The sequence below is a fragment of the Engystomops pustulosus genome, chromosome 9, assembly GCF_040894005.1.
Source record: "Engystomops pustulosus chromosome 9, aEngPut4.maternal, whole genome shotgun sequence".
Classification (NCBI taxonomy): Eukaryota; Metazoa; Chordata; class Amphibia; order Anura; family Leptodactylidae; genus Engystomops; species Engystomops pustulosus.
The window spans coordinates 63,248,322-63,265,096 of record NC_092419.1 but is presented as its reverse complement, the minus strand read 5'-3'; the positions used below and the strand labels follow the sequence as shown (position 1 = coordinate 63,265,096).

The 16,775-nt window shown below is 45.3% G+C and overlaps 18 pseudogenes; all 18 read right to left on the bottom strand.

Annotated features, from left to right (window-relative positions):
- Positions 1–569: 569 nt before the first annotated feature.
- On the bottom strand, positions 570–688 carry LOC140079176 (5S ribosomal RNA; annotated as a pseudogene).
- A 70-nt stretch (positions 689–758) lies between these two features.
- On the bottom strand, positions 759–877 carry LOC140091111 (5S ribosomal RNA; annotated as a pseudogene).
- A 448-nt stretch (positions 878–1,325) lies between these two features.
- On the bottom strand, positions 1,326–1,444 carry LOC140089578 (5S ribosomal RNA; annotated as a pseudogene).
- A 1,959-nt stretch (positions 1,445–3,403) lies between these two features.
- Positions 3,404–3,522, bottom strand: LOC140079175 (5S ribosomal RNA; annotated as a pseudogene).
- Positions 3,523–3,592: 70 nt separating this feature from the next.
- Positions 3,593–3,711, bottom strand: LOC140089210 (5S ribosomal RNA; annotated as a pseudogene).
- A 1,392-nt stretch (positions 3,712–5,103) lies between these two features.
- LOC140079174 (5S ribosomal RNA) lies at positions 5,104–5,222 on the bottom strand (annotated as a pseudogene).
- Positions 5,223–6,425: 1,203 nt separating this feature from the next.
- LOC140079173 (5S ribosomal RNA) lies at positions 6,426–6,544 on the bottom strand (annotated as a pseudogene).
- A 70-nt stretch (positions 6,545–6,614) lies between these two features.
- Positions 6,615–6,733, bottom strand: LOC140091109 (5S ribosomal RNA; annotated as a pseudogene).
- Positions 6,734–9,259: 2,526 nt separating this feature from the next.
- On the bottom strand, positions 9,260–9,378 carry LOC140079172 (5S ribosomal RNA; annotated as a pseudogene).
- Positions 9,379–9,448: 70 nt separating this feature from the next.
- Positions 9,449–9,567, bottom strand: LOC140089208 (5S ribosomal RNA; annotated as a pseudogene).
- Positions 9,568–10,014: 447 nt separating this feature from the next.
- On the bottom strand, positions 10,015–10,133 carry LOC140083705 (5S ribosomal RNA; annotated as a pseudogene).
- A 2,715-nt stretch (positions 10,134–12,848) lies between these two features.
- LOC140079171 (5S ribosomal RNA) lies at positions 12,849–12,967 on the bottom strand (annotated as a pseudogene).
- A 70-nt stretch (positions 12,968–13,037) lies between these two features.
- On the bottom strand, positions 13,038–13,156 carry LOC140097618 (5S ribosomal RNA; annotated as a pseudogene).
- A 70-nt stretch (positions 13,157–13,226) lies between these two features.
- LOC140093597 (5S ribosomal RNA) lies at positions 13,227–13,345 on the bottom strand (annotated as a pseudogene).
- Positions 13,346–13,604: 259 nt separating this feature from the next.
- LOC140089577 (5S ribosomal RNA) lies at positions 13,605–13,723 on the bottom strand (annotated as a pseudogene).
- Positions 13,724–14,737: 1,014 nt separating this feature from the next.
- LOC140079170 (5S ribosomal RNA) lies at positions 14,738–14,856 on the bottom strand (annotated as a pseudogene).
- Positions 14,857–14,926: 70 nt separating this feature from the next.
- On the bottom strand, positions 14,927–15,045 carry LOC140091107 (5S ribosomal RNA; annotated as a pseudogene).
- Positions 15,046–15,493: 448 nt separating this feature from the next.
- Positions 15,494–15,612, bottom strand: LOC140089576 (5S ribosomal RNA; annotated as a pseudogene).
- Positions 15,613–16,775: the final 1,163 nt, after the last annotated feature.

The window sequence follows — 16,775 nt, the reverse complement described above, 5'->3', positions numbered from 1 at the left end:
AAAAGTCACCAGAACTTGGGATTCCAAGCCAGTCTCCCATGCTGGTACTTGCCAAGCCTTAAGCTGCATTGCTGCTGCAATCTGACAAGAGCAGGCACATTCAGCTTAGAATGGCCGTTGACAGCAGCTGTTCAATTTGAACCTTCTTTTGCTATCTCATAGAGAAACTAACACAATTTTCAGGTTCAAAAAGGTCACCAGAACTTGGGATTCCAAGCCAGTCTCCCATGCTGGTACTTGCCAAGCCTTAAGCTGCATCGCTGCTGCGATCTGACAAGAGCACGCACATTCAGCTTAGAATGGCCGTTGACAGCAGCTGTTCAATTTGAACCTTCTTTTGCTATCTCATAGAGAAACTAACACAATTTTCAGGTTCAAAAAGGTCACCAGAACTTGGGAATCCAAGCCAGTCTCCCATGCTGGTACTTGCCAAGCCTTAAGCTGCATCGCTGCTGCGATCTGACAAGAGCACGCACATTCAGCTTAGAATGGCCGTTGACAGCAGCTGTTCAATTTGAACCTTCTTTTACTATCTCATAGAGAAACTAACACATTTTCAGGTTCAAAAAGGTCAACAGAACTTGGGATTCCCAGCCAGTCTCCCATGCTGGTACTTGCCAAGCCTTAAGCTGCATTGCTGCTGCGATCTGACGAGAGCAGGCACATTCAGCTTAGAATGGCCGTTGACAGCAGCTGTTCAATTTGAACCTTCTTTTACTATCTCATAGAGAAACTAACACAATTTTCAGGTTCAAAAAGGTCAACGGAACTTGGGATTCCCAGCCAGTCTCCCATGCTGGTACTTGCCAAGCCTTAAACTGCATTGCTGCTGCGATCTGACGAGAGCAGGCACATTCAGCTTAAAATGGCCGTTGACAGCAGCTGTTCAATTTGAACCTTCTTTTACTATCTCATAGAGAAACTAACACAATTTTCAGGTTCAAAACGGTCAACGGAACTTGGGATTCCCAGCCAGTCTCCCATGCTGGTACTTGCCAAGCCTTAAGCTGCATTGCTGCTTCAATCTGACGAGAGCAGGCACATTCAGCTTAGAATTGCCGTTGACAGCAGCTGTTCAATTTGAACCTTTTTTTACTATCTCATAGAGAAACTAACACAATTTTCAGGTTCAAAAAGGTCAACAGAACTTGGGATTCCCAGCCAGTCTCCCATGCTGGTACTTGCCAAGCCTTAAGCTGCATCGCTGCTGCGATCTGAAAAGAGCACACACATTCAGCTTAGAATGGCCGTTGACAGCAGCTGTTCAATTTGAACCTTCTTCTACTATCTCATAGAGAAACTAACACAATTTTCAGGTTCAAAAAGGTCAACAGAACTTGGGATTCCCAGCCAGTCTCCCATGCTGGTACTTGCCAAGCCTTAAGCTGCATTGCTGCTGCAATCTGACGAGAGCAGGCACATTCAGCTTAGAATGGCCGTTGACAGCAGCTGTTCAATTTGAACCTTCTTTTGCTATCTCATAGAGAAACTAACACAATTTTCAGGTTCAAAAAGGTCACCAGAACTTGGGATTCCAAGCCAGTCTCCCATGCTGGTACTTGCCAAACCTTAAGCTGCATCGCTGCTGCGATCTGACAAGAGCACGCACATTCAGCTTAGAATGGCCGTTGACAGCAGCTGTTCAATTTGAACCTTCTTTTACTATCTCATAGAGAAACTAACACAATTTTCAGGTTCAAAAAGGGCAACGGAACTTGGGATTCCCAGCCAGTCTCCCATGCTGGTACTTGCCAAGCCTTATGCTGCATTGCTGCTGCGATCTGGCGAGAGCAGGCACATTCAGCTTAGAATGGCCGTTGACAGCAGTTGTTCAATTTGAACCTTCTTCTACTATCTTATATAGAAACTAACACAATTTTCAGGTTCAAAAAGGTCACCAGAACTTGGGATTCCAAGCCAGTCTCCCATGCTGGTACTTGCCAAGCCTTAAGCTGCATTGCTGCTGCAATCTGACAAGAGCAGGCACATTCAGCTTAGAATGGCCGTTGACAGCAGCTGTTCAATTTGAACCTTCTTTTGCTATCTCATAGAGAAACTAACACAATTTTCAGGTTCAAAAAGGTCACCAGAACTTGGGATTCCAAGCCAGTCTCCCATGCTGGTACTTGCCAAGCCTTAAGCTGCATCGCTGCTGCGATCTGACAAGAGCACGCACATTCAGCTTAGAATGGCCGTTGACAGCAGCTGTTCAATTTGAACCTTCTTTTACTATCTCATAGAGAAACTAACACAATTTTCAGGTTCAAAAAGGGCAACGGAACTTGGGATTCCCAGCCAGTCTCCCATGCTGGTACTTGCCAAGCCTTAAGCTGCATTGCTGCTGCGATCTGGCGAGAGCAGGCACATTCAGCTTAGAATGGCCATTGACAGCAGTTGTTCAATTTGAACCTTCTTCTACTATCTTATATAGAAACTAACACAATTTTCAGGTTCAAAAAGGTCACCAGAACTTGGGATTCCAAGCCAGTCTCCCATGCTGGTACTTGCCAAGCCTTAAGCTGCATTGCTGCTGCAATCTGACAAGAGCAGGCACATTCAGCTTAGAATGGCCGTTGACAGCAGCTGTTCAATTTGAACCTTCTTTTGCTATCTCATAGAGAAACTAACACAATTTTCAGGTTCAAAAAGGTCACCAGAACTTGGGATTCCAAGCCAGTCTCCCATGCTGGTACTTGCCAAGCCTTAAGCTGCATCGCTGCTGCGATCTGACAAGAGCACGCACATTCAGCTTAGAATGGCCGTTGACAGCAGCTGTTCAATTTGAACCTTCTTTTACTATCTTATAGAGAAACTAACACAATTTTCAGGTTCAAAAAGGGCAACGGAACTTGGGATTCCCAGCCAGTCTCCCATGCTGGTACTTGCCAAGCCTTATGCTGCATTGCTGCTGCGATCTGGGGAGAGCAGGCACATTCAGCTTAGAATGGCCGTTGACAGCAGTTGTTCAATTTGAACCTTCTTCTACTATCTTATATAGAAACTAACACAATTTTCAGGTTCAAAAAGGTCACCAGAACTTGGGATTCCAAGCCAGTCTCCCATGCTGGTACTTGCCAAGCCTTAAGCTGCATTGCTGCTGCAATCTGACAAGAGCAGGCACATTCAGCTTAGAATGGCCGTTGACAGCAGCTGTTCAATTTGAACCTTCTTTTGCTATCTCATAGAGAAACTAACACAATTTTCAGGTTCAAAAAGGTCACCAGAACTTGGGAATCCAATCCAGTCTCCCATGCTGGTACTTGCCAAGCCTTAAGCTGCATCGCTGCTGCGATCTGACAAGAGCACGCACATTCAGCTTAGAATGGCCGTTGACAGCAGCTGTTCAATTTGAACCTTCTTTTACTATCTCATAGAGAAACTAACACATTTTCAGGTTCAAAAAGGTCAACAGAACTTGGGATTCCCAGCCAGTCTCCCATGCTGGTACTTGCCAAGCCTTAAGCTGCATTGCTGCTGCGATCTGACGAGAGCAGGCACATTCAGCTTAGAATGGCCGTTGACAGCAGCTGTTCAATTTGAACCTTCTTTTACTATCTCATAGAGAAACTAACACAATTTTCAGGTTCAAAAAGGTCAACGGAACTTGGGATTCCCAGCCAGTCTCCCATGCTGGTACTTGCCAAGCCTTAAACTGCATTGCTGCTGCGATCTGACGAGAGCAGGCACATTCAGCTTAGAATTGCCGTTGACAGCAGCTGTTCAATTTGAACCTTCTTTTACTATCTCATAGAGAAACTAACACAATTTTCAGGTTCAAAAAGGTCAACAGAACTTGGGATTCCCAGCCAGTCTCCCATGCTGGTACTTGCCAAGCCTTAAGCTGCATTGCTGCTGCGATCTGAAAAGAGCACACACATTCAGCTTAGAATGGCCGTTGACAGCAGTTGTTCAATTTGAACCTTCTTCTACTATCTCATAGAGAAACTAACACAATTTTCAGGTTCAAAAAGGTCACCAGAACTTGGAATTCCCAGCCAGTCTCCCATGCTGGTACTTGCCAAGCCTTAAGCTGCATCGCTGCTGCGATCTGAGAAGAGCACGCACATTCAGCTTAGAATTGCCGTTGACAGCAGTTGTTCAATTTGAACCTTCTTTTACTATCTCATAGAGAAACTAACACAATTTTCAGGTTCAAAAAGGGCAACGGAACTTGGGATTCCCAGCCAGTCTCCCATGCTGGTACTTGCCAAGCCTTAAGCTGCATTGCTGCTGCGATCTGGCGAGAGCAGGCACATTCAGCTTAGAATGGCCATTGACAGCAGTTGTTCAATTTGAACCTTCTTCTACTATCTTATATAGAAACTAACACAATTTTAAGGTTCAAAAAGGTCACCAGAACTTGGGATTCCAAGCCAGTCTCCCATGCTGGTACTTGCCAAGCCTTAAGCTGCATTGCTGCTGCAATCTGACAAGAGCAGGCACATTCAGCTTAGAATGGCCGTTGACAGCAGCTGTTCAATTTGAACCTTCTTTTGCTATCTCATAGAGAAACTAACACAATTTTCAGGTTCAAAAAGGTCACCAGAACTTGGAATTCCAAGCCAGTCTCCCATGCTGGTACTTGCCAAGCCTTAAGCTGCATCGCTGCTGCGATCTGACAAGAGCACGCACATTCAGCTTAGAATGGCCGTTGACAGCAGCTGTTCAATTTGAACCTTCTTTTGCTATCTCATAGAGAAACTAACACAATTTTCAGGTTCAAAAAGGTCAACAGAACTTGGGAATCCAAGCCAGTCTCCCATGCTGGTACTTGCCAAGCCTTAAGCTGCATCGCTGCTGCGATCTGACAAGAGCACGCACATTCAGCTTAGAATGGCCGTTGACAGCAGCTGTTCAATTTGAACCTTCTTTTGCTATCTCATAGAGAAACTAACACAATTTTCAGGTTCAAAAAGGTCACCAGAACTTGGGAATCCAAGCCAGTCTCCCATGCTGGTACTTGCCAAGCCTTAAGCTGCATCGCTGCTGCGATCTGACAAGAGCACGCACATTCAGCTTAGAATGGCCGTTGACAGCAGCTGTTCAATTTGAACCTTCTTTTACTATCTCATAGAGAAACTAACACATTTTCAGGTTCAAAAAGGTCAACAGAACTTGGGATTCCCAGCCAGTCTCCCATGCTGGTACTTGCCAAGCCTTAAGCTGCATTGCTGCTGCGATCTGACGAGAGCAGGCACATTCAGCTTAGAATGGCCGTTGACAGCAGCTGTTCAATTTGAACCTTCTTTTACTATCTCATAGAGAAACTAACACAATTTTCAGGTTCAAAAAGGTCAACGGAACTTGGGATTCCCAGCCAGTCTCCCATGCTGGTACTTGCCAAGCCTTAAGCTGCATCGCTGCTGCGATCTGACAAGAGCACGCACATTGAGCTTAGAATGGCCGTTGACAGCAGCTGTTCAATTTGAACCTTCTTTTACTATCTCATAGAGAAACTAACACAATTTTCAGGTTCAAAAAGGGCAACGGAACTTGGGATTCCCAGCCAGTCTCCCATGCTGGTACTTGCCAAGCCTTAAGCTGCATTGCTGCTGCGATCTGGCGAGAGCAGGCACATTCAGCTTAGAATGGCCATTGACAGCAGTTGTTCAATTTGAACCTTCTTCTACTATCTTATATAGAAACTAACACAATTTTAAGGTTCAAAAAGGTCACCAGAACTTGGGATTCCAAGCCAGTCTCCCATGCTGGTACTTGCCAAGCCTTAAGCTGCATTGCTGCTGCAATCTGACAAGAGCAGGCACATTCAGCTTAGAATGGCCGTTGACAGCAGCTGTTCAATTTGAACCTTCTTTTGCTATCTCATAGAGAAACTAACACAATTTTCAGGTTCAAAAAGGTCACCAGAACTTGGAATTCCAAGCCAGTCTCCCATGCTGGTACTTGCCAAGCCTTAAGCTGCATCGCTGCTGCGATCTGACAAGAGCACGCACATTCAGCTTAGAATGGCCGTTGACAGCAGCTGTTCAATTTGAACCTTCTTTTGCTATCTCATAGAGAAACTAACACAATTTTCAGGTTCAAAAAGGTCACCAGAACTTGGGAATCCAAGCCAGTCTCCCATGCTGGTACTTGCCAAGCCTTAAGCTGCATCGCTGCTGCGATCTGACAAGAGCACGCACATTCAGCTTAGAATGGCCGTTGACAGCAGCTGTTCAATTTGAACCGTCTTTTGCTATCTCATAGAGAAACTAACACAATTTTCAGGTTCAAAAAGGTCACCAGAACTTGGGAATCCAAGCCAGTCTCCCATGCTGGTACTTGCCAAGCCTTAAGCTGCATCGCTGCTGCGATCTGACAAGAGCACGCACATTCAGCTTAGAATGGCCGTTGACAGCAGCTGTTCAATTTGAACCTTCTTTTACTATCTCATAGAGAAACTAACACATTTTCAGGTTCAAAAAGGTCAACAGAACTTGGGATTCCCAGCCAGTCTCCCATGCTGGTACTTGCCAAGCCTTAAGCTGCATTGCTGCTGCGATCTGACGAGAGCAGGCACATTCAGCTTAGAATGGCCGTTGACAGCAGCTGTTCAATTTGAACCTTCTTTTACTATCTCATAGAGAAACTAACACAATTTTCAGGTTCAAAAAGGTCAACGGAACTTGGGATTCCCAGCCAGTCTCCCATGCTGGTACTTGCCAAGCCTTAAACTGCATTGCTGCTGCGATCTGACGAGAGCAGGCACATTCAGCTTAAAATGGCCGTTGACAGCAGCTGTTCAATTTGAACCTTCTTTTACTATCTCATAGAGAAACTAACACAATTTTCAGGTTCAAAACGGTCAACGGAACTTGGGATTCCCAGCCAGTCTCCCATGCTGGTACTTGCCAAGCCTTAAGCTGCATTGCTGCTTCAATCTGACGAGAGCAGGCACATTCAGCTTAGAATTGCCGTTGACAGCAGCTGTTCAATTTGAACCTTCTTTTGCTATCTCATAGAGAAACTAACACAATTTTCAGGTTCAAAAAGGTCACCAGAACTTGGGATTCCAAGCCAGTCTCCCATGCTGGTACTTGCCAAACCTTAAGCTGCATCGCTGCTGCGATCTGACAAGAGCACGCACATTCAGCTTAGAATGGCCGTTGACAGCAGCTGTTCAATTTGAACCTTCTTTTACTATCTCATAGAGAAACTAACACAATTTTCAGGTTCAAAACGGTCAACGGAACTTGGGATTCCCAGCCAGTCTCCCATGCTGGTACTTGCCAAGCCTTAAGCTGCATTGCTGCTTCAATCTGACGAGAGCAGGCACATTCAGCTTAGAATTGCCGTTGACAGCAGCTGTTCAATTTGAACCTTCTTTTGCTATCTCATAGAGAAACTAACACAATTTTCAGGTTCAAAAAGGTCACCAGAACTTGGGATTCCAAGCCAGTCTCCCATGCTGGTACTTGCCAAACCTTAAGCTGCATCGCTGCTGCGATCTGACAAGAGCACGCACATTCAGCTTAGAATGGCCGTTGACAGCAGCTGTTCAATTTGAACCTTCTTTTACTATCTCATAGAGAAACTAACACAATTTTCAGGTTCAAAAAGGGCAACGGAACTTGGGATTCCCAGCCAGTCTCCCATGCTGGTACTTGCCAAGCCTTATGCTGCATTGCTGCTGCGATCTGGCGAGAGCAGGCACATTCAGCTTAGAATGGCCGTTGACAGCAGTTGTTCAATTTGAACCTTCTTCTACTATCTTATATAGAAACTAACACAATTTTCAGGTTCAAAAAGGTCACCAGAACTTGGGATTCCAAGCCAGTCTCCCATGCTGGTACTTGCCAAGCCTTAAGCTGCATTGCTGCTGCAATCTGACAAGAGCAGGCACATTCAGCTTAGAATGGCCGTTGACAGCAGCTGTTCAATTTGAACCTTCTTTTGCTATCTCATAGAGAAACTAACACAATTTTCAGGTTCAAAAAGGTCACCAGAACTTGGGATTCCAAGCCAGTCTCCCATGCTGGTACTTGCCAAGCCTTAAGCTGCATCGCTGCTGCGATCTGACAAGAGCACGCACATTCAGCTTAGAATGGCCGTTGACAGCAGCTGTTCAATTTGAACCTTCTTTTACTATCTCATAGAGAAACTAACACAATTTTCAGGTTCAAAAAGGGCAACGGAACTTGGGATTCCCAGCCAGTCTCCCATGCTGGTACTTGCCAAGCCTTAAGCTGCATTGCTGCTGCGATCTGGCGAGAGCAGGCACATTCAGCTTAGAATGGCCATTGACAGCAGTTGTTCAATTTGAACCTTCTTCTACTATCTTATATAGAAACTAACACAATTTTCAGGTTCAAAAAGGTCACCAGAACTTGGGATTCCAAGCCAGTCTCCCATGCTGGTACTTGCCAAGCCTTAAGCTGCATTGCTGCTGCAATCTGACAAGAGCAGGCACATTCAGCTTAGAATGGCCGTTGACAGCAGCTGTTCAATTTGAACCTTCTTTTGCTATCTCATAGAGAAACTAACACAATTTTCAGGTTCAAAAAGGTCACCAGAACTTGGGATTCCAAGCCAGTCTCCCATGCTGGTACTTGCCAAGCCTTAAGCTGCATCGCTGCTGCGATCTGACAAGAGCACGCACATTCAGCTTAGAATGGCCGTTGACAGCAGCTGTTCAATTTGAACCTTCTTTTACTATCTTATAGAGAAACTAACACAATTTTCAGGTTCAAAAAGGGCAACGGAACTTGGGATTCCCAGCCAGTCTCCCATGCTGGTACTTGCCAAGCCTTATGCTGCATTGCTGCTGCGATCTGGGGAGAGCAGGCACATTCAGCTTAGAATGGCCGTTGACAGCAGTTGTTCAATTTGAACCTTCTTCTACTATCTTATATAGAAACTAACACAATTTTCAGGTTCAAAAAGGTCACCAGAACTTGGGATTCCAAGCCAGTCTCCCATGCTGGTACTTGCCAAGCCTTAAGCTGCATTGCTGCTGCAATCTGACAAGAGCAGGCACATTCAGCTTAGAATGGCCGTTGACAGCAGCTGTTCAATTTGAACCTTCTTTTGCTATCTCATAGAGAAACTAACACAATTTTCAGGTTCAAAAAGGTCACCAGAACTTGGGAATCCAAGCCAGTCTCCCATGCTGGTACTTGCCAAGCCTTAAGCTGCATCGCTGCTGCGATCTGACAAGAGCACGCACATTCAGCTTAGAATGGCCGTTGACAGCAGCTGTTCAATTTGAACCTTCTTTTACTATCTCATAGAGAAACTAACACATTTTCAGGTTCAAAAAGGTCAACAGAACTTGGGATTCCCAGCCAGTCTCCCATGCTGGTACTTGCCAAGCCTTAAGCTGCATTGCTGCTGCGATCTGACGAGAGCAGGCACATTCAGCTTAGAATGGCCGTTGACAGCAGCTGTTCAATTTGAACCTTCTTTTACTATCTCATAGAGAAACTAACACAATTTTCAGGTTCAAAAAGGTCAACGGAACTTGGGATTCCCAGCCAGTCTCCCATGCTGGTACTTGCCAAGCCTTAAACTGCATTGCTGCTGCGATCTGACGAGAGCAGGCACATTCAGCTTAGAATTGCCGTTGACAGCAGCTGTTCAATTTGAACCTTCTTTTACTATCTCATAGAGAAACTAACACAATTTTCAGGTTCAAAAAGGTCAACAGAACTTGGGATTCCCAGCCAGTCTCCCATGCTGGTACTTGCCAAGCCTTAAGCTGCATTGCTGCTGCGATCTGAAAAGAGCACACACATTCAGCTTAGAATGGCCGTTGACAGCAGTTGTTCAATTTGAACCTTCTTCTACTATCTCATAGAGAAACTAACACAATTTTCAGGTTCAAAAAGGTCACCAGAACTTGGAATTCCCAGCCAGTCTCCCATGCTGGTACTTGCCAAGCCTTAAGCTGCATCGCTGCTGCGATCTGACAAGAGCACGCACATTCAGCTTAGAATGGCCGTTGACAGCAGCTGTTCAATTTGAACCTTCTTTTACTATCTCATAGAGAAACTAACACATTTTCAGGTTCAAAAAGGTCAACAGAACTTGGGATTCCCAGCCAGTCTCCCATGCTGGTACTTGCCAAGCCTTAAGCTGCATTGCTGCTGCGATCTGACGAGAGCAGGCACATTCAGCTTAGAATGGCCATTGACAGCAGCTGTTCAATTTGAACCTTCTTTTACTATCTCATAGAGAAACTAACACAATTTTCAGGTTCAAAAAAGTCACCAGAACTTGGGATTCCCAGCCAGTCTCCCATGCTGGTACTTGCCAAGCCTTAAGCTGCATTGCTGCTGCGATCTGACAAGAGCAGGCACATTCAGCTTAGAATGGCCATTGACAGCAGCATTTCAAATTGAACCTTCTTTTACTATCTCATAGAGAAACCAAAACAATTTTCAAGTTCAAAAACGTCAACAGAACTTGGGATTCCCAGCCAGTCTCCCATGCTGGAACTTGCCACGCCTTAAGCTGCATTGCTGCTGCGATCTGACAAGAGCACGCACATTCAGCTTAGAATGGCCGTTGACAGCAGCTGTTCAATTTGAACCTTCTTTTAATATCTCATAGAGAAACTAACACAATTTTCAGGTTCAAAAAGGGCAACGGAACTTGGGATTCCCAGCCAGTCTCCCATGCTGGTACTTGCCAAGCCTTATGCTGCATTGTTGCTGCGATCTGGCGAGAGCAGGCACATTCAGCTTAGAATGGCCATTGACAGCAGTTGTTCAATTTGAACCTTCTTCTACTATCTTATATAGAAACTAACACAATTTTCAGGTTCAAAAAGGTCACCAGAACTTGGGATTCCAAGCCAGTCTCCCATGCTGGTACTTGCCAAGCCTTAAGCTGCATTGCTGCTGCAATCTGACAAGAGCAGGCACATTCAGCTTAGAATGGCCGTTGACAGCAGCTGTTCAATTTGAACCTTCTTTTGCTATCTCATAGAGAAACTAACACAATTTTCAGGTTCAAAAAGGTCACCAGAACTTGGGATTCCAAGCCAGTCTCCCATGCTGGTACTTGCCAAGCCTTAAGCTGCATCGCTGCTGCGATCTGACAAGAGCACGCACATTGAGCTTAGAATGGCCGTTGACAGCAGCTGTTCAATTTGAACCTTCTTTTACTATCTCATAGAGAAACTAACACAATTTTCAGGTTCAAAAAGGGCAACGGAACTTGGGATTCCCAGCCAGTCTCCCATGCTGGTACTTGCCAAGCCTTAAGCTGCATTGCTGCTGCGATCTGGCGAGAGCAGGCACATTCAGCTTAGAATGGCCATTGACAGCAGTTGTTCAATTTGAACCTTCTTCTACTATCTTATATAGAAACTAACACAATTTTCAGGTTCAAAAAGGTCACCAGAACTTGGGATTCCAAGCCAGTCTCCCATGCTGGTACTTGCCAAGCCTTAAGCTGCATTGCTGCTGCAATCTGACAAGAGCAGGCACATTCAGCTTAGAATGGCCGTTGACAGCAGCTGTTCAATTTGAACCTTCTTTTGCTATCTCATAGAGAAACTAACACAATTTTCAGGTTCAAAAAGGTCACCAGAACTTGGGATTCCAAGCCAGTCTCCCATGCTGGTACTTGCCAAGCCTTAAGCTGCATCGCTGCTGCGATCTGACAAGAGCACGCACATTGAGCTTAGAATGGCCGTTGACAGCAGCTGTTCAATTTGAACCTTCTTTTACTATCTCATAGAGAAACTAACACAATTTTCAGGTTCAAAAAGGGCAACGGAACTTGGGATTCCCAGCCAGTCTCCCATGCTGGTACTTGCCAAGCCTTAAGCTGCATTGCTGCTGCGATCTGGCGAGAGCAGGCACATTCAGCTTAGAATGGCCATTGACAGCAGTTGTTCAATTTGAACCTTCTTCTACTATCTTATATAGAAACTAACACAATTTTAAGGTTCAAAAAGGTCACCAGAACTTGGGATTCCAAGCCAGTCTCCCATGCTGGTACTTGCCAAGCCTTAAGCTGCATTGCTGCTGCAATCTGACAAGAGCAGGCACATTCAGCTTAGAATGGCCGTTGACAGCAGCTGTTCAATTTGAACCTTCTTTTGCTATCTCATAGAGAAACTAACACAATTTTCAGGTTCAAAAAGGTCACCAGAACTTGGAATTCCAAGCCAGTCTCCCATGCTGGTACTTGCCAAGCCTTAAGCTGCATCGCTGCTGCGATCTGACAAGAGCACGCACATTCAGCTTAGAATGGCCGTTGACAGCAGCTGTTCAATTTGAACCTTCTTTTACTATCTCATAGAGAAACTAACACAATTTTCAGGTTCAAAAAGGGCAACGGAACTTGGGATTCCCAGCCAGTCTCCCATGCTGGTACTTGCCAAGCCTTATGCTGCATTGCTGCTGCGATCTGGCGAGAGCAGGCACATTCAGCTTAGAATGGCCGTTGACAGCAGTTGTTCAATTTGAACCTTCTTCTACTATCTTATATAGAAACTAACACAATTTTCAGGTTCAAAAAGGTCACCAGAACTTGGGATTCCAAGCCAGTCTCCCATGCTGGTACTTGCCAAGCCTTAAGCTGCATTGCTGCTGCAATCTGACAAGAGCAGGCACATTCAGCTTAGAATGGCCGTTGACAGCAGCTGTTCAATTTGAACCTTCTTTTGCTATCTCATAGAGAAACTAACACAATTTTCAGGTTCAAAAAGGTCACCAGAACTTGGGATTCCAAGCCAGTCTCCCATGCTGGTACTTGCCAAGCCTTAAGCTGCATCGCTGCTGCGATCTGACAAGAGCACGCACATTCAGCTTAGAATGGCCGTTGACAGCAGCTGTTCAATTTGAACCTTCTTTTACTATCTCATAGAGAAACTAACACATTTTCAGGTTCAAAAAGGTCAACAGAACTTGGGATTCCCAGCCAGTCTCCCATGCTGGTACTTGCCAAGCCTTAAGCTGCATTGCTGCTGCGATCTGACGAGAGCAGGCACATTCAGCTTAGAATGGCCGTTGACAGCAGCTGTTCAATTTGAACCTTCTTTTACTATCTCATAGAGAAACTAACACAATTTTCAGGTTCAAAAAGGTCAACGGAACTTGGGATTCCCAGCCAGTCTCCCATGCTGGTACTTGCCAAGCCTTAAACTGCATTGCTGCTGCAATCTGACGAGAGCAGGCACATTCAGCTTAAAATGGCCGTTGACAGCAGCTGTTCAATTTGAACCTTCTTTTACTATCTCATAGAGAAACTAACACAATTTTCAGGTTCAAAACGGTCAACGGAACTTGGGATTCCCAGCCAGTCTCCCATGCTGGTACTTGCCAAGCCTTAAGCTGCATTGCTGCTGCAATCTGACGAGAGCAGGCACATTCAGCTTAGAATTGCCGTTGACAGCAGCTGTTCAATTTGAACCTTTTTTTACTATCTCATAGAGAAACTAACACAATTTTCAGGTTCAAAAAGGTCAACAGAACTTGGGATTCCCAGCCAGTCTCCCATGCTGGTACTTGCCAAGCCTTAAGCTGCATCGCTGCTGCGATCTGAAAAGAGCACACACATTCAGCTTAGAATGGCCGTTGACAGCAGTTGTTCAATTTGAACCTTCTTCTACTATCTCATAGACAAACTAACACAATTTTCAGGTTCAAAATGGTCAACAGAACTTGGGATTCCCAGCCAGTCTCCCATGCTGGTACTTGCCAAGCCTTAAGCTGCATTGCTGCTGCAATCTGACGAGAGCAGGCACATTCAGCTTAGAATGGCCGTTGACAGCAGCTGTTCAATTTGAACCTTCTTTTGCTATCTCATAGAGAAACTAACACAATTTTCAGGTTCAAAAAGGTCACCAGAACTTGGGATTCCAAGCCAGTCTCCCATGCTGGTACTTGCCAAGCCTTAAGCTGCATCGCTGCTGCGATCTGACAAGAGCACGCACATTCAGCTTAGAATGGCCGTTGACAGCAGCTGTTCAATTTGAACCTTCTTTTACTATCTCATAGAGAAACTAACACAATTTTCAGGTTCAAAAAGGGCAACGGAACTTGGGATTCCCAGCCAGTCTCCCATGCTGGTACTTGCCAAGCCTTAAGCTGCATTGCTGCTGCGATCTGGCGAGAGCAGGCACATTCAGCTTAGAATGGCCATTGACAGCAGTTGTTCAATTTGAACCTTCTTCTACTATCTTATATAGAAACTAACACAATTTTCAGGTTCAAAAAAGTCACCAGAACTTGGGATTCCAAGCCAGTCTCCCATGCTGGTACTTGCCAAGCCTTAAGCTGCATTGCTGCTGCAATCTGACAAGAGCAGGCACATTCAGCTTAGAATGGCCGTTGACAGCAGCTGTTCAATTTGAACCTTCTTTTGCTATCTCATAGAGAAACTAACACAATTTTCAGGTTCAAAAAGGTCACCAGAACTTGGGATTCCAAGCCAGTCTCCCATGCTGGTACTTGCCAAGCCTTAAGCTGCATCGCTGCTGCGATCTGACAAGAGCACGCACATTCAGCTTAGAATGGCCGTTGACAGCAGCTGTTCAATTTGAACCTTCTTTTGCTATCTCATAGAGAAACTAACACAATTTTCAGGTTCAAAAAGGTCACCAGAACTTGGGAATCCAAGCCAGTCTCCCATGCTGGTACTTGCCAAGCCTTAAGCTGCATCGCTGCTGCGATCTGACAAGAGCACGCACATTCAGCTTAGAATGGCCGTTGACAGCAGCTGTTCAATTTGAACCTTCTTTTACTATCTCATAGAGAAACTAACACATTTTCAGGTTCAAAAAGGTCAACAGAACTTGGGATTCCCAGCCAGTCTCCCATGCTGGTACTTGCCAAGCCTTAAGCTGCATTGCTGCTGCGATCTGACGAGAGCAGGCACATTCAGCTTAGAATGGCCGTTGACAGCAGCTGTTCAATTTGAACCTTCTTTTACTATCTCATAGAGAAACTAACACAATTTTCAGGTTCAAAAAGGTCAACGGAACTTGGGATTCCCAGCCAGTCTCCCATGCTGGTACTTGCCAAGCCTTAAACTGCATTGCTGCTGCGATCTGACGAGAGCAGGCACATTCAGCTTAAAATGGCCGTTGACAGCAGCTGTTCAATTTGAACCTTCTTTTACTATCTCATAGAGAAACTAACACAATTTTCAGGTTCAAAACGGTCAACGGAACTTGGGATTCCCAGCCAGTCTCCCATGCTGGTACTTGCCAAGCCTTAAGCTGCATTGCTGCTTCAATCTGACGAGAGCAGGCACATTCAGCTTAGAATTGCCGTTGACAGCAGCTGTTCAATTTGAACCTTTTTTTACTATCTCATAGAGAAACTAACACAATTTTCAGGTTCAAAAAGGTCAACAGAACTTGGGATTCCCAGCCAGTCTCCCATGCTGGTACTTGCCAAGCCTTAAGCTGCATCGCTGCTGCGATCTGAAAAGAGCACACACATTCAGCTTAGAATGGCCGTTGACAGCAGCTGTTCAATTTGAACCTTCTTCTACTATCTCATAGAGAAACTAACACAATTTTCAGGTTCAAAAAGGTCAACAGAACTTGGGATTCCCAGCCAGTCTCCCATGCTGGTACTTGCCAAGCCTTAAGCTGCATTGCTGCTGCAATCTGACGAGAGCAGGCACATTCAGCTTAGAATGGCCGTTGACAGCAGCTGTTCAATTTGAACCTTCTTTTGCTATCTCATAGAGAAACTAACACAATTTTCAGGTTCAAAAAGGTCACCAGAACTTGGGATTCCAAGCCAGTCTTCCATGCTGGTACTTGCCAAACCTTAAGCTGCATCGCTGCTGCGATCTGACAAGAGCACGCACATTCAGCTTAGAATGGCCGTTGACAGCAGCTGTTCAATTTGAACCTTCTTTTACTATCTCATAGAGAAACTAACACAATTTTCAGGTTCAAAAAGGGCAACGGAACTTGGGATTCCCAGCCAGTCTCCCATGCTGGTACTTGCCAAGCCTTATGCTGCATTGCTGCTGCGATCTGGCGAGAGCAGGCACATTCAGCTTAGAATGGCCGTTGACAGCAGTTGTTCAATTTGAACCTTCTTCTACTATCTCATATAGAAACTAACACAATTTTCAGGTTCAAAAAGGTCACCAGAACTTGGGATTCCAAGCCAGTCTCCCATGCTGGTACTTGCCAAGCCTTAAGCTGCATTGCTGCTGCAATCTGACAAGAGCACGCACATTCAGCTTAGAATGGCCGTTGACAGCAGCTGTTCAATTTGAACCTTCTTTTGCTATCTCATAGAGAAACTAACACAATTTTCAGGTTCAAAAAGGTCACCAGAACTTGGGATTCCAAGCCAGTCTCCCATGCTGGTACTTGCCAAGCCTTAAGCTGCATCGCTGCTGCGATCTGACAAGAGCACGCACATTCAGCTTAGAATGGCCGTTGACAGCAGCTGTTCAATTTGAACCTTCTTTTACTATCTCATAGAGAAACTAACACAATTTTCAGGTTCAAAAAGGGCAACGGAACTTGGGATTCCCAGCCAGTCTCCCATGCTGGTACTTGCCAAGCCTTAAGCTGCATTGCTGCTGCGATCTGGCGAGAGCAGGCACATTCAGCTTAGAATGGCCATTGACAGCAGTTGTTCAATTTGAACCTTCTTCTACTATCTTATATAGAAACTAACACAATTTTCAGGTTCAAAAAGGTCACCAGAACTTGGGATTCCAAGCCAGTCTCCCATGCTGGTACTTGCCAAGCCTTAAGCTGCATTGCTGCTGCAATCTGACAAGAGCAGGCACATTCAGCTTAGAATGGCCGTTGACAGCAGCTGTTCAATTTGAACCTTCTTTTG